This window comes from Eleutherodactylus coqui, chromosome 4 (assembly GCF_035609145.1).
Source record: "Eleutherodactylus coqui strain aEleCoq1 chromosome 4, aEleCoq1.hap1, whole genome shotgun sequence".
NCBI classification, from domain to species: Eukaryota; Metazoa; Chordata; class Amphibia; order Anura; family Eleutherodactylidae; genus Eleutherodactylus; species Eleutherodactylus coqui.
The window spans coordinates 60,324,875-60,342,340 of NC_089840.1; the positions used below are offsets into that span (position 1 = coordinate 60,324,875).

The 17,466-nt window shown below is 46.3% G+C and overlaps 1 long non-coding RNA gene across 1 annotated transcript in view; it reads right to left on the reverse strand.

Moving 5' to 3' along the window:
* Positions 1 to 4,152: 4,152 nt before the first annotated feature.
* The window catches only part of LOC136624630 (uncharacterized), a 121,390-nt gene continuing 108,076 nt past the window's right edge, over positions 4,153 to 17,466 (reverse strand). Inside the window, exon 5 of the long non-coding RNA XR_010792362.1 lies at positions 4,153 to 4,685. This is a non-coding gene — a long non-coding RNA (uncharacterized lncRNA). The remainder of the gene's footprint in view (positions 4,686 to 17,466) is intronic.

The following is a 17,466-nucleotide window of genomic DNA, read 5'->3' on the forward strand; positions in this document are numbered from 1 at the left end:
CAGAACCATGTGCACCATTATTATGGATAAAAAGGAGGCATGGTGACAGGTAGCAGAGATCTTGAGAATGGAGATGAATGAAGTAAGATGATGTAATCGAGTGGAGCTGGTGGGTTCTTCCTGGTAGATGGTATACAGGGTAGTAATAGGATGACAGTCCAAACTGAAGTTCCAACATTTCCAACACACAACAACATTTCCTGGGTCATCGTAAAGGGAATCTGTCACCAGCGTTATGTTGCCCTCTATGAGAACAGCAAAACTTAGTGAGAGGGACCCCGAATCTGGCACTGAATCACTCATTTTTTCCCTCTAAGTAGATCTCTTTATCAGTTGCCGTGCGAGCTGGGAGCCGAGTCCTTGTATTGCTAGGGGCACCCTCTTAACTTCAATATTCATGAGCTGCCACCGCTGATTGACACCTTTCTCCCTATGCTGCATATAGAGAGAAAGCTGTCAATCAGCAGCAGGAACCCCACCCATCACAGATCCTCAGGTGCTGTCAGTGCAGCAGAGTCGGATGTCCGCATCAACGCTTAGGGCAGGAAGTGTAATAGACTGCTTCACTCCTATTGAAATGAATGGAAGCGAAGCCTCCTACTACATTTCTGGCTCCTCATTGGCATTCAGATGCCGCAGCGTTACCGTTTGCAACTCCCAGCATCTTGGCACTCAGGATGTGAATGTTAACGCCACGAAAATGAGCTGTGACGCTGCTTCTTGAGATTGACAGGTGGCGGTCACCTGACTTCCACTGTCGACAGAGGCCTGAAGAGTTGGAGGGCTGCAGCGCTGGCTTGCCAGGGTGTGCAAGTTAGCTTTGTTTCATCTTTTTAACCTGTTTAGCTTGAATTTAAGAAGGTTAAATTGTACTCAGAAAACCCTTTAAAAAATGCCGTATCTAGCACACACAAATTGCATTATTTGCCGTGCATTTAATGTTTCTCTATTGACTTACAACTGCCATATGGGTACAATTTTTTTTCTTTTTTCTAAAAAAAAAAACAAGGAAAAAAAACAGCGGAAAAAAATGTCACATGTAAAACCACCACAAAGCTTAAAGGGGTTTTCCAGGGAGAATACTATTCATGACCTGTTCTCAGGATAGGTGATCAATAGTTGATCGGCGGGGTTACGGCATTCGGGAGCCTGCCCGATCAGCTGATTGTGCGCCCGCTGACAGTGACGCAATTACATGGGGGGGGGGGGGGGGGGGGGGGGGTCGCAGCGGAAGTCTCTGCTCCGACCTCCGTGTAGTGGCTGGCACTTGTAACTGCAGGCTGGGGTCTCATTGAAATCATCGCGAGCTGTGCCTGCAGTTACAAGCGCCAGCCACTAGTATTTGCGGCACTGTGAGCGGGCGCACAATCAGCTTATCGGTCAGGGTTCCCGAGCGACGGCCCCCAGCCGATCAACTATTGATGATCTATCCCGAGGATTGGTCATCCGTAGTATTCTCCTTGGAACACCCCTTTCATCTACTCTCTATTTCTTAGTCTCCTTGGAGCGATAATATGTTTGCACAAGTTCGCTCATGCAGCGTGTTCACACTCCCTGTACTAGTGAATGACTGAACGATCATTGTTCACACGCAACGACATCAGGATTAACAGAAAGATGACATCTTGACCCTTTAACCCCCGGGCGTAATCAGATGATTAAATACAGTGCTGTCACCAAAGCTTTGCGCCAATTACCCGTACTTGAAAAGTGCACTGATGGTGCTTCCCCCATCTCCCCCCCCCCCCCCCCGTTGCCTCCATCTATTCTTCTGGAATGCTGTGTTTCAGAATAAACACACGTTGAAGTTTGAGTCCAAATGGAAATTTGAGTCAAAGAGGCGGATTGCAATGGCCGCTCACCGCACTTAGACTGGCAGCTCTCACCTGATATACCAAAGGGGAGAGAGCTGTCACAGTCAACATGCTGCGGGCGGTGAGAGGCCGATGCGGCCCACCTCTTTGCCTCGGAACTCTGTTCTGAATCAACCTTCAAAGTGTGTTTATTCTGAAATGGCGCAGTGTTTGAGAATAACACACGTGGCACTGTACATAGCTGTCCCAGGTTGCCTTTAAATCGGCTTAAAGAGAACCTCTTAGGTCCCCACAGCACTATAAACTAAGTTATCATGCTGTTAGGCAACGTGATAGGGAGCTGGGTGATGTATTTTTTTTACACGCTCCCGCAATTCAGCGCTGTCACCTACTGAGGTCTGTGCACCGCAGTAAAATCTGGCTCTTTTCAGAGTCCCGTGCGCACACTCTTCCACACAAGTCTATGGGAGTGCGCACACACACGAGATACTGAAAAGAGTCAGAGTTTCGTGCGTCGCGGAGACTTCACTAGGTGACCGCGCTGAATCGCGGGAGAGTGTAAAAAAATACATCACCCGGCTTCCAATCACGTTCCCCAAGAGCACCATAACTTAGTTTGTAGTGCCGTGGGGATGCGACAAGTTCCCTTTAACAGTAGTATTACTGCTGAGGTCAATTTGATCCTACAGAATGACAGTTTACAAAACTGAAGCTTGTAAGAGTGATAGAAAATCAGAGTTTTTGTATTTTATTAACTCCATCTGTAATGGAAACATTCACTTGCTTTGCTGTAGAGCGAAAGAACCTGAAACCACCGGAAATAACACAGGGTTCAAAGTGACCCCAAACATAATTTTAAGGGAGCCTGTCACCTACTTTAAGCCCTATAAGCTAAGCTGTGACCTGTGGAGTCTGGGAATGTAAGTTTTATACTTACCTTCCACGTCGTTCCCCCGATATGAGTGCTGAATGATACAAAGGCTGCCTAGTGGCTGGCACTGGTCATTGCAGGCACACCTCCCACTGATTTTAATGAGAGCTGCACCTGCAATGTCCACCACTTAGGAGCCGGGGCGCTCTGCTTTCCTTCTGTATCCTGTGTGTTATGGCACTCACAGCAGTCACCTAAACCAAGGGTTCCCAACCATAGTCCTCAGGGACCACCAACAGGTCATGTTTTCAGGATATCCTATGGTAAGAACAACTGCGGCAATGTCTGAGGCACAGACAATATTTACATCACCTGTGCAACACTGAGGAAATCCTGAAAACATGACCTGTTGGCGGTCCCTGAGGACTGGAGCTGGGGAACACTGACCTAAACAACTCATCGGTGTCCTGGGAGGCGGACATCAGTCTATCGACTACTGATGATCTATCCTGAATTGACAGTTGCCTGCCAAATGCCTTTAAATAAGCGCTGTGCCTCTTTGACTGTCTTTGATGCCTATCAGCCCCTCTCGGTCGCTGAAGACGGGATGCATAGATGTCTATAGAAGTTTATGCGTCCATCTTCATCTGCCAATAGACAGCAAAAGGGGCACAGCGCCCAGGTGAGCGATGCAGCCCCTTCATTTCAGTGATCAGTTAGAATCTCAGCACCCACACCCTCACTGATCAAAACTTTTGACAGGTCAAAACTTTTTAAATAGTCCAGTTAGGGCTCATGTCCACCGGCAGGTCAGATTCCGCATGCGGGAGCCCGAGGCGGAATCCGACCCTGCCCGCGGCCGAGAACCCTGTTTCCACGTCCGGGTCTTCTTTTTTCTCTACTGCTGATGTATGTCGAAGCGCCGGTCGCCACACATGTGCAGTAGAGGGTTTTTTTTTGTTCTTTTTTAAATTCTGCTTTCCTGCAGATCAGATGACTTCCATAGCCTTCAACGGAAGCCGTCCATGCGTGAACCGCAGTGAAACGGAGCATACTGCAATTTGATTTCCGCACCCAAAGGTCCGCAAATGAAATCCGTATGCTTTAATTTAGTTGCGGACGCCCATGATTCCCTATGAGCGGCTTGAACTGCGGATCATCCGCACGGGCGCCCCACGCGGATTCTGCAATTCAAATCCGCCTGTGGACATTGGGACTTTACTCTTTAACCTTTGGTTTCTATATTTTGTTTTATCTTGTTGATTGTCAAATGTATCACTGCAAGCTTAATAAAATAAATAAATAAACCCCAAACCCAGCGTGCCGCCCCACCACCGCCCCTGGCAGCGGCAGGAACATTTCTGACATCCTGAAAACCTGTTGGTTGTGCTCCTCCGCACGTTCTTTATGTCGAATTTCCTTCTTGAGCCTGTCAATTAATAATTTATTAGCAAACTGTTGAGACTTGCAGCGAAAAAAGTTACACCAAGGTCTGTTCTACAAGCGCAACGAAAGAAAGACCTTGACAAAACTTGCTCCATACCTGGCGAGTGAGGAGAAGTAACATGTAATAGCCTTGGCGTAAAGCGCCATCAAAAGTAAAATGGTAATCTACTTTTATATTATTGAAGGAAAGCCTTTGAGCTGCGGGCCTATAAAAGCCGAACCTGCAATTTCTCACAGCCTGCAATAAGCAGTGTTTTCAAAGGCCTGTTAAAAAAAAGAAAAAGGAGCAAAGTCACAATACTGGCTTCCAACCTTCAAAGCTTATCTGAAATACATTAGGAAAGGCGTCCTGTGACCTCACCATTTACAATTCAAACAAGCTTTTCAGAAGTCCATGAATACAAATGAAGGGAATTAATTCCACACGCAAATTTTCCCAGCATCCGCCTACTGGAAATGGCAACTGACAACACAATTCAGGTCTCTCCTCCCGACCCTTTCGCTGCCACGTGACAGGCGCTGACAGTCCAGGGGTTGCAGGGAAGCTCGGCTGTCTGTGGGTGACAGCAGAAACACAACTCTGTCAAACCGCGGCAGATAATAAGGAAACAAATCATTTATCACACATTTACAGATTCTTTTCCCAGGACTACCGCAGAAGTGTCACATTCATTTCTGCTTTTCACTCATCAAAAAGTGTGTTCCTCCCATAGGGAGCCCTCGTCGGATGCAGGCGCGGTAATAGCGATAATGCCGCTTTACATCTTTTTAACTCTTCCCTTCTTTCTATTCTGCACAACTTTCTCTGCTATTTTCCTACCTTATCAACAAAGTTAGAAAGACGCCTAGAAAAAAAAACGACAGTCCTGGAGTGTGCAAAAGTCAAGGACCCAAAAAACTGCGCAAAAGTCAGAAAACACAGCACTAATAATGAAAAAATCCCAAAAATGTCTATAGAGCATTTCATACTGACTACTGATCTACAGCAAACATCTGGACTCGAGGGAAAAAAAAGCCATTGTCCAAAGGCCACGAAAAAACTGCGTTTTTGCTAAAAAGGACTGTGTAAAACAAGCATAAATAATAAAAATAAAAGATTCAGGTTTGCCTAGTTGCAACGTCTAACAGACAGACCTGCAGGGGTCCCCCCTGACTGAGTGCTTGCTTGCTTTAAAGAAGGGGTGTTCTACCGGGATCCACCCCTTTTAAAGAGCTTGTACAAGGATTTTTACAAACAACCTCTTTTTTAAATGAAGCAGGTCAAGATGGTTTGGACTTCTGAAACCCCTAGGGGGCAATGGGGCAACCTCATTATCTTTATTAATTTACAATCAATTACTTACAACATGCAAGAACACCAAACAGAAGATTGTGAAAAGTGTCAACTGGTTCTCTACCTGAACTACATGTACTCTACTACTCTCTCCCTATGCTACATGTACTCTACTACTCTCTCCCTATGCTACATGTACTCTACTACTCTCCCCCTAGACTACATGTACTCTTCTACTCTCTCCCTATGCTACATGTACTCTTCTACTCTCTCCCTATGCTACATGTACTCTTCTACTCTCTCCCTATGCTACATGTACTCTTCTACTCTCTCCCTATGCTACATGTACTCTTCTACTCTCTCCCTATGCTACATGTACTCTACTACTCTCTCCCTATGCTACATGTACTCTACTACTCTCTTCCTATGCTACATGTACTCTTCTACTCTCCCCCTAGACTACATGTACTCTTCTACTCTCCCCCTAGACTACATGTACTCTACTACTCTCTCCCTATGCTACATGTACTCTTCTACTCTCTCCCTATGCTACATGTACTCTTCTGCTCTCCCCCTAGACTACATGTACTCTTCTGCTCTCTCCCTATGCTACATGTACTCTACTACTCTCTCCCTATGCTACATGTACTCTACTACTCTCTCCCTATGCTACATGTATCTACTACTCTCCCCCTAGACTACATGTACTTTACTACTCTCTCCCTATGCTACATGTACTTTACTACTCTCCCTATGCTACATGTACTTTACTACTCTCCCTATGCTACATGTACTTTACTACTCTCCCTATGCTACATGTACTTTACTACTCTCCCCCTAGACTACATGTACTCTACTACTCTCCCCCTAGACTACATGTACTTTACTAATCTCTCCCTATGCTACATGTACTCTACTACTCTCCCCCTAGACTACATGTACTTTACTACTCTCTCCCTATGCTACATGTACTCTATCTGTACATTTTCTCTACCTGAACTACATGTACTGTATTACTCTCTCCCAATACTGCCTGTACTCTACTACTATCTGTACATGTTTTCTACCAGTACTACATGCACTATACTACTCTCTACTTGTACCCCATATACTGTCCTGCTCTCTTCCTGTACTCCATGCATGCCACTGCTCTCTCCCTGTAGAGAGAGAGTATTCAAAAAGATCTAGAAACGCTTGAACAGTGGGCAGCGACTAACAGAATGGTATTTAACAAGGAGAAATGCAAAGTCCTACATCTGCGCAAGAAAAATGAAAAAAAGCACAAACAGAATGGGAGGAATTGGGATAAGCAGCAGCACATGTGAAAAAGACTTGGGTATACTAATAGGGTATTAGTGTATCTTGACGCCACCGGAAGCTAGGGGTTTGACAGGGGGAACGACCCTCTCACACCCCTAGCTCCCGATTGGGTCAAAGTTTTAAGGTCCTACCAGCGTGTAGATACATGTACGGTTTAGCTGCAGTTGGTAGGAGGACACTTATCAAGTTAGCGTTCATGGTTGGAACCCAGCGCTCCCTCACTGTCTGTCCCGACTTGATTGCAGTGCATGGAGTCCGAACGCCGCTTCTGGTTGTCTCTTCTGGGCGCTGCCGTGTCCGTCCTCCCGTTCGATATGTTATAGTGATGGTGCCCGCTGCCCTCCAGCCTTCCCCAGAGGGTCCCTGTCCCCCTTCTTTAGTGTAACCCACATCGCCAGTCGCTCCCTCACTGTCCCCCGCCGTGGCTCTGTGCTCCGATATGTTGGCACTGCAGGGAGGCCGCACACCGGCTCTGCTGTCTCTTCTGCCCACTATAGGCTCTCTGCTCCCAGATGGCGAGGTGACACCACGAAGGGGGAGGGTGGCCGAGCGGCCGCTCTGAACGGCAAGCCGAGGTCAAAATGACATGGCTGTGCTGCAGGCTGCCGCTGTTCACTGCACTACTACAAGAAATTAACGCGGTGGGGGCCGGCTGCAGGTCACGCCGCCGAACGGTGCTGTGGAATGGCTGCTGCAGACCCCACTCTCCGCTTCCTATCTACATGGGGCTGCGCGGCTGCAGTAGGGACTGCTGTGTACATTGTACCTTTAGTGGCCTGCCAGGACCTTCAGCTGAAGTTTCTCTGCAGCCAATCACGTTCAGAGGGCGTCACCCCCCTGTCAATCTTAACTCCACCAGGACTTCCTGGTGACGTCAAGATACACTAATACCTACTAATAGATCATAGACTGAACATGATGCAGCAGCCAAACAGGCAAACACAATTCTGAGTTGTATTAAGAGAAGCATAGAGTCTAGATCGCATGAGGTAATTATCTCCCTCTACTCTTCCTTAGGGTGCGTTCCCACGAACGTATATCGGCTTGGTTTTCACACCGAGCCGATATACGTTGTCCTCGTGTGCAGGGGGGGGGAGGGGGGGGGGAAGAGCCAGGAGCAGAAACTGAGCTCCCGCCCCCTCTCTGCCTCCTCTCCGCTCCTCTGCACTATTTGCAATGGGGAGAGGCGGGGCTGGGCTAAGTTCCGCAACTTAGCCCTGCCCCCGCCCAACCCCCTTCCATTGCAAATAGTGCAGAGGGGCGGAGAGGAGGAAGAGAGGGGGCGGGAGCTCAGTTCCTGCTCCTGGCTCTTCCATCCTCCCCCCCCCCCCCCTGCACACGAGCACCACGTATATCGTCGCAGCCTGAAAACCGAGCCGATATACGTTCGTGGGAATGCAGCCTTAGATAGACCTCATCTGGAATACGGTGTCCAGTTCTGGGCACCATATTTTAAAAAAAGACATTGACAAACTGGCTCAGAGAAGAGTTACCAAGATGATGAGCGGTCTGCAAATCATGTCCTATGAGGAACGGTTCAAGGATCTGGGAACATTTAGCTTGCAAAAAAGAAGGCTGAGAGGAGACTTAATAGCGGTCTACAAATATCTGAAGGGCTATCACAGTGCAGAGGGATCAGCCCTATTCTCATTTGTACAAAGTAAAAACTAGAAGCAATGGGATGAAACTGAAAGGGAGGAAACAGAGATTAGATATTAGAAAAAACTTTCTGACAGTGAGAGTGATCAATGAGTGGGACAGGTTACCACGGGAGGTGGTGAGTTCTCCTTCAATGGAAGCATTCAAACAAAGGCTGGACAGACATATGTCTGGGATAATTTAGTGATCCTGCACTGAGCAGGGGGTTGGACCCGATGACCCTGGAGGTCCCTTCCAGCTCTACCATTCTATGATTCTATGTACTCCATGCACGCCACTGCTCTCTCCCCGTATTAAAAGTGCTGTACTTGCTCTGTACCAGTACTCCATGCACTGTGTTGCTATTTTCCTATACTAGCTGTACTGCCATGCTCTCTACCTGTACATTGCAGTGCTTTATTCCTATACTGCACTATTCTGCATTGCTACTACATGCAATGCTTCCTACCTGTACAAGGTGCACTGTTCTGCACCTAGCATCTACAATTCTCTATCTGTATTTCATGCACTGTACTTCATGTACCACACAGCTATCTACATATGCTACAAGTTCTTTTGTGCTCTCCACCTGTACCAGGGTGCTCCTTGTAACATCAGGTATAACCTTCATCTTAGTATACTCGCTAAAGGCAATTGCTCGAGCGAGCATTGCCCTTAGCGAGTACCTGCCCGTTCGAGACAGAAGGTTCGGATGCCAGCGCGGGGGAGCGGTGAGTAGCAGCAGTCAGCAGGAGGGAGCGGGGGGGTGGGGGGGTGGAGGGAGAGAGAGATCTCCCCTCCGCTCCGTCCCGCTCTCCTCCGCAGCTCCCTGCCCGCCGCCGGCACCCGAACCTTTCGTCTCGAGCGGGCAGGTACTGGCTAAGGGCAATGCTCGCTCGAGCAATTGCCTATAGCGAGTATACTGGCTCATCTCTAATTACTATACATTTTGTGTTCTGTATAGCACTCAACACAGAATGTGATTCTCCAGCTTCCAGCAGCTCCTGTGGATTCTATGTGTCAGGACCTGCCTTATGTCTATTAGTTATGCTCTTATTTTTATGTAAAAGGTGTTATTCAGCACAGAATATTGGGGGAACTCATCAGGCACTTTGAACTAGTTTTCAATATTCCCCTGCTCAACTTTTTTTTTTATTGGGTGGAAATTAGTGGAAGGGATGGGGACAGTCACGGTCCAACAGAGTTACTATAATGGATGTCATTGCTGTCGTAGGTTTCATTTTCTTGGGCGCTGTGTCACATTTATTAAGAGGTCTTAATAAACTTGGCACATCTTACTTCAGATTAAGACGAGGTGTGAGACACTTGTCTTAATAAACTCCCCCATGAGGTTTATTTAAATAATGCACCAAGTTCTAAACACATTTTGTACTTAAACTCATTTAAAAAGGATTAAGTGAAGAGTTATGGCATTTCCTTCCATAATATGGCACCGCTTGGTGTTCACAGTGTATAGCAATGGGCACATTTAAGCCTTCTTACATACATGAAAAGTACAGTGAACACGGATGCAACATGGACGTAAAAATGTGCATACGCAACTAAAATGCACACGTAAATGCAGTGAAAATGGTGCGGTTTTCGCAGACCAAAACTGCATACGCCCGTGTTAATGAGCCCTAATGAGCCGAGACACATGCTCAGCCACTTTACCCACAACCAGGTCTCTGTATATCGATCCTTTCTTCAATGCAGAACAGCCACAGAAATAGCTTTCTGCCCTACATGTCAAAAGAACCTCTGTAGCAACATGGCCCTATAGCGGAGAAGATAACACACTGTCAGCTGCCAGAGGGGGAAGAGGACTGATTCTCTGCAGCTCTCTCTTCCAACAGCATACATCAGCAGCAGCACCAAGGGGGAAATACCATGTAAACAAAATGAAGGATAAGGTATTTTGTATGCAACAAACATTAACCCCTTAATGACGCGGCCATTTTTCGTTTTCCATTTTCGTTTTTTCCTCCCCCCTTTAAAAAAATCATAACTCCTTTATTTATCCATCCACGTCACTGTATGAGGGCTTGTTTTTTGCGATATGAGTTGTATTTTTCAATGGTGCTATTTAAAGTACCATATAATGTACTGAAAAACTTTTAAAAAATTCTAAGTGGAGTAAAATGGAAAAAAAACGACATTTTGCCATCTTTTAGTACGTCTTGCTTCTACGGCGCACAAATGGCAACAAAAACGACATGATAACTTTATTCTATGGGTCGGTACGATTACTACGATGCCAAACTTGTTTAGGTTTTTTTTTACTATACTCCTCTTTTTTTTTTTTAAAGACATAAAATTTTTTTCAATTATTTTCTGTCGTCATTTTGTGCGCACGATAACTTTTTTATTTTTCCGTCGACGTAGTTGAGCAAGGTCTCATTTTTTGCGGGATGTCCTGTAGTTTCTGATAGTACCATTTTGGAATACATATGACTTTTTGATCGCTTTTTATTGCGTTTTTTATTGGAGACAGGGTAACTAAAAAAGTGCATTTCTGGCGTTCTTCATTTTTTGTTTCGGACGACGTTCACCGTGCGGGAAAAATTATGTGCTACTTTGATAGATCGGACTTTTACGGACGCGGCGATATCAAATACATATTTTTAATTTATTATTTAGATTTTTTAATAATAGATATGGCAAAAGGGGGGTGATTTAAACTTTTACAACTTTTTTTTTTTTTCAATTAAAAAAAAACTTTATTGATTCTTTTTTTTACTTTACTTTGAAGTCCCCCTGGGGGACTTTAAGATGCGATGCTTTGATCGCTCCTGCAGTATGACGTAATGCTATAGCATTACGTCATACTGCTTTTTGACAGGCAGCCTATGAAGCCACCCCACGGGGACGGCTTGATAGGCAGTCTGCTAAGGCAGCCCTGGGGCCTTTCATTAGGCCCCCGGCTGCCATGATACATGCAAGGCTCCCCCGATCTCACCGCGGGGGGGCCGCGCGGGACCCCCGAACATCGTTCGGGGGATTTAAATGCCGCTGTCAGAATTGACAGCGGCGTTTAAATGGTTAATAGCCGCGATCGGCCGCGCGGCCGCTCGCGGCTATTGCCCGCGGGTGTCAGCTGTTATAAACAGCTGATGCCCGCACTGTATGAAGAGAGGTTGCCACGCAACCTCTCTTCATACATACCCCGACGCTCCATGACGTACCAGGTACGTCATTGGTCGTTAAGGGGTTAAAAAGTAGTTTAAAATTGCTCTTAACAGTTTTTTGGGGACTTTTGGTATCAAAATGATTCATGGAATAACCTCCTTTAAAGGGTTTCTCCGGTTGTAAACTATGAATGGCCTATGCTCAGGAGAAGTCATAAATAGTAGATTGGCGGAGTTCTGTTGCCTGTCACCCCTTGCTGTTTGCCAGACCAATATGCTTATGAGTTGATTTCTGTAGAAAGCAGACAGCTCTGTTCTCATTATAGTGGCCAAGCTTGGTATTGCAGGCAAAGTTGCCGTAGATTTAAATAGAAACTTGGCTTGTAATACCAAGCCTGGCCACTACAGTAAGAACAAAGCTGTCTGCTTCCTGAAGAATTCAGTTCAGCACACGAATGCACAGGCCCAGTGAACAGCTAATCAGCAAGAGGCCCGGGTAACAGACCTCTACCAATCCACTATTGATGACTTATCCTGAAGCTAGGCCAAGAATAGTTTACAGCTGGACAACCCCTTGAATCTTCCTTCATCTTACTTTTATTGACATTTTGGATTTAGGCCTCTTTAACACGGGCGATGAGATATCACTGCTAGAAAAGTCGCACGCGGTGCTACAAAGTTGAGCGACTTTGTAGCACTCTTTTGCCAGGATTTTTTTTTTGGGGACGGGTGGGGGGGGGGGGAAGGGGAGCCTGAAATGTAAGCCCTACCCTGACAATAAGCCCTAGTTGCATAAAAAATCTTTTAAAAACCCACATACATCACCTAACAGCTGCTGTTCACTCCGCCGCGTCTTCTCTGCAGGACCCCAGTAGCTGCTTGTAGTTTTCTTTCACCGCTTCCTGGTCAGGGGTTCAAAATCCCCGCCTTAAGGGAGCGCTGCCTGTGATTGGCTGAGCCGTGGCGTTCGAGAACCAATCAGAGCCAGCGCTCGCTGAACCAATCACAGCCATTCAATTAATCTGAATGATGTATGAATGAAAGTCATAAAAGAGCATATATAGAGGGCCAACTCATTTCACAAATTAAAGGGGTTGTCCCGCGCCGAAACAGGTTTTTTTTTTTTTTAAACCCCCCCCCCCGTTCGGCGCGAGACAACCCCGATGCAGGGGTTAAAAAAACCACCCGCACAGCGCTTACCTGAATCCCGGCGGTCCGGCGTCTTCATACTCACCTGCTGAAGATGGCCGCCGGGATCCTCTGTCTTCATGGACCGCAGGGCTTCTGTGCGGTCCATTGCCGATTCCAGCCTCCTGATTGGCTGGAATCGGCACGTGACGGGGCGGAGCTACACGGAGCTACACGGAGCCCCATAGAGAAGAGGAGAAGACCCGGACTGCGCAAGCGCGGCTAATTTGGCCATCGGAGGGCGAAAATTAGTCGGCACCATGGAGACGAGGACGCCAGCAACGGAGCAGGTAAGTATAAAACTTTTTATAACTTCTGTATGGCTCATAATTAATGCACAATGTACATTACAAAGTGCATTATTATGGCCATGCAGAAGTGTATAGACCCACTTGCTGCCTCGGGACAACCCCTTTAATAGATATATGTTTTCACCATGCCTTTGATCTCTTTAAACTAATATATTTAACCTGCATTCAGTAATTGCAGCAAAGACCAATGTGAACAGTTCTGAATAATGCCATAGCCCTACTGAAATAATTGCTAGTGACCCACAAAAGGGCTCCATCCATTGTGAAGGTGACAAACTCACATTAAGTGTTATATGTACAGAAAGGAACTGGGAAAAACACCTTCACAAGATTCTGGTATCAGCTGTCTAGAAATGTCTCACCATAATCAGAACTGAACATTCCCTTCAAGATGTTCAGAGGCTAATTATGTCGAGACATCAAGTAAGAAGAACATAGGCTTGTTCCAATTATTTGCAAGATCAAAAAGAGGAACTGCTGTTATGGGCTCCGTTCGGAAAAGTTTCCTACAAATGAATGTCGAGGACTAAAAAAAATATCAGGAACAAGAAACCGTATAGGCAAGAAGCTCCGGGCTTTCATATCACATACGGGATGTTCGGAGTAGTAAAAATAAAACGCATTAGCATTTTGCACAAAAAAATGTGCCAGAAGGTAAGAAAAACATGGCTGCAATATAAAAGGAAGCGTCTCTGAAGAAAAAAATATAAATAAAAACACACTTTAAAGAGGCCAAAAATGTTTACCTACAAAACCTGACAATAATGTAAAGAAAAATATATACTGAAGGGCCCCTTTATCAGAGATATCGGCTCTTTTTACAATCTGATCATCGCAGTACGGAAATTAGACATGTGGCCCCAGAGTGCAGCGTAAAATGAAAGGAGCAAATTTTCCACGGACCGGTGTTACCATGAGGCCGGTCAGGAACCATGGGTGGCAGTGGCGCGGTTCGTCGGACGCGGCGTGTGGCTGGCGCGTGCGCGCTCTACCTCTGAGTTATAGTGTCTGGCTGGAAGCTCCAGTCAGCCAGCTTGATTGGGCGGAGACTCCTGAATATACTCTGGAAGCTGCTGTTAGCAGTTGCCAGTTATTGGTTCCGTTCCCCGTGTGTCTGACTTCGGTCCTGCTCCAGTGAAAGTTACCTTGTCTCGATCCAACTCTGCCTGTGTTCTGTGGTTTCCTGTCGTGTTGGTTTATTCTATCAGCCTTGCCTGACGCTACCAGTAAGTTGTCATCTGCATAGGTACGGCAGTTCCTTCCTGTCCTGCCACTAGGCAGCGTAGAGTCAGTGTTAGCGCCTTTGGGGCTACCTCCAGGATTAGACATTGGCATGGGTGAGGGTCAGGGAGTCCCACGCCGTGCGTACCTGTGCACACTACTAGTACTGTAACAATCAGTTTCAGCAAAATAGGAAAATTGAGTGATTTCCAGTAAGGTCTGGTCATCAGTGCTCGACTAGCCTGGGCCAGGATTTCGTGTCGAGAGTATACTAGGTCAAGGGAAAACATGCAGCGAAAGGGGATCCTGTGGATGGAAATAACTTGTCAAACAGATGATGTCAAGAATTGTTCTGACGAACAGGCCTTAAAGGGGTTGTCCCGCGCCGAAACGGGTTTTTTTTTTTTTCAACCCCCCCCCCGTTCGGCGCGAGACAACCCCGATGCAGGGACCTAAGGAAAGCTTACCGGAGCGCTTACCTTAATCCCCGCGCTCCGGTGACTTCTATACTTACCGGTGAAGATGGCCGCCGGGATCCTCTACCTCCGTGGACCGCAGCTCTTCTGTGCGGTCCATTGCCGATTCCAGCCTCCTGATTGGCTGGAATCGGCACGTGACGGGGCGGAGCTACACGGAGCTACACGGAGCCCCATAGAGAACAGGAGAAGACCTGGACTGCGCAAGCGCGGCTAATTTGGCCATCGGAGGCCGAAAATTAGTCGGCACCATGGAGACGAGGACGCTAGCAACGGAGCAGGTAAGTATAAAACTTTTTATAACTTCTGTATGGCTCATAATTAATGCACAATGTACATTACAAAGTGCATTATTATGGCCATACAGAAGTGTATAGACCCACTTGCTGCCGCGGGACAACCCCTTTAAGCCGAGTGCACATGGCCGGGTCAGATTCCACATGCAGGATCCCGCAGAGGAATTTCACCTGGTGCTTGACCAGTAACTCCTGCGTACCTGTTCACAGTGTTCTTTATCTGCAATGCGGATTTGCCTAGCGGTGCGGCAGGGCAGATGCGCAATAGAGATGATGCGCGGATCGGACGACTTCCCTCGACTTCAATGGAAGCCATCCACGCCGAAATAGGACAGGCTGTGATTTTCCCTCAACGAGTGTAAAATCGCTATTGATTTCAGCTTGTGGACAGGAAAAGCGATTTTCTATAGCAAGTCTATGGGTAGTATTTGCTGCGGAAACCGGAGGCGGACGCCCGCTCCAGATTCCACAATGCAAATACACCCGTGTGCACTGGACTTTATATAGTCAAGCAAATGGCAGCCACTGATGATCCAACTAACATATCCAAATGCACAATTTGTTGTTCCTTAGCATGGATGGGCTATAACAGTAGGTAAGCAGGTTCACTACCGTTACTGTTTAAGAGAAACAGAAATTTGAGACTGCAGTGGACAAGAGTGCAAAAATTGGATCACCGAGCAGTGGAAAAACCATGGCCTGGTTAGAAGAATCCAGATTTCTGTTGCACCAAGCTTCCTGTCGTCATGGGCCAATATTCCTGCAGAACGATCCCAACACCTAGGGGAATCTATGCCATGACAAATTGCTGCGTGTTAAGGCTGGTAGGGGACAGATGGCCAGGGGTGGGGATCCCTACACCAGCCCACTCCCGTATCCCTACCTACATGATTTGCAGACCGCTCACAATCTTGGTAACTCTTCTCTGAACTTGCTCCAGTTTCTCTATGTATTTTTTAAAGTGGGGTGCCCAGAACTGGACCCAGTATTCCAGATGAGGTCTGACTAAGGAAAAGTAGAAGGGGTACCCCAGGTGGGCCTACTTCTCCAAGGCTGGTATGGCCATCCTATGTTGGACCAAGCAGCCCTGTTACACATTCTCTGCAGGTTAAAGGAATAACTCCGGTTCACTATGTCCAATTGACATACACGAAGGAAGCATTTACGAGCTCCATGTGAAAGTTTGACTTTATTCTAAGGGTCATAGTGGAGCTTTGGAGACAGAGAACGCAGAAGTGGAAACTGATATTGGCCATTATCTGTTGACTCACAACCAGTAAATATAGAGCCTGCGCTGCGCCTCATTGGGTGCACAGATCCCATAGCAGTGATATCGGTAGTTACGCCCCTGCATAAAATTTCTCTTATTAACTAAACCTGCAAATTAGCTGCAATTGTATAGTCTAGTAATGTACTGCTTTAGACATATCATGCCGAGCCGTACAGCTGGAGTTCCAAATGTTATAAATCATTTATTCCATAGCTATTTGTGTTCATAGATATTTTTTTGAACCGTGCACTTTCCTTTTTGTTGTTTTTTCCTTTATCCCCCACTGTTTCTTCCTCACTCTTATGCGTTTTAGTTAAGTCTTTTATACCTTTCAGTAGATAGAATTGTTGCGAATGCCATAAGTGACACCTGGATGCTGAGAGGAGACAACTCTATTGACTGCAGAGTTCTGTGTCATACTCTTTGCTAAAATAACGTAATCCTGTTTCATAACAGAGAAACTGGCATAAACAGCACAATAGGAAGCCACTCCAATGAAAACAGGTACTCGGTAAATAAAAAAAAGGAGCATGCTAAATAAAAGCCATTTACTGGAGTGGTAACATGGCGACATCTTAGCATTTGATTTTAGCAAAATGTCTGTTTAAACTAAATACGTCAAATCCAACAGTCTTTATGTGAGATTGCTGCGCCTGGCCAGGGCAAAGTTTTCCTTTTAGTAGAGCACATTTGGCAAATCTTCTTTACTCCCTTATTAGCGTAGGTGGACAGTAGAGAAGGTTTGGGTTGGGTTGGGTAGAAGAAGGGACAATTTATTTTTTTTTTGGGGGGGGGGGGGGGATGAAATTAAGGTGAATCAAAAAGTAATGCCTCCATGTTTGTAACAATTCATCTACTCGAGTGACTGAATGGCTAGGAACAACGTTATGTAGGTGTTCTTACTCTACTAATGTATGTTTTTCTTCATCAGACTAGAGTAGAACCGTAGATCTAAAACAAAGGGCGGTCATTGTCTTTCTGGTGAACAGGGGTGCGCACCATAGGAAACTCATAATCGTCTGAAGAGTGTTTATGGGGGCGCTATAATAGATATTAGCAATGTATGGCATTGGGTGAGGAAGTGTCAAGCAGTAGAAACCAAAATTGTAGATAAGCTGAAGAGTGGCCGTCTGTCAACATTAGTCACCGATAATAACCAAGAAGGCTGATGCGTTGATTTAAGGCAATGGATAAAGTACAGTTTATGGTGTTGA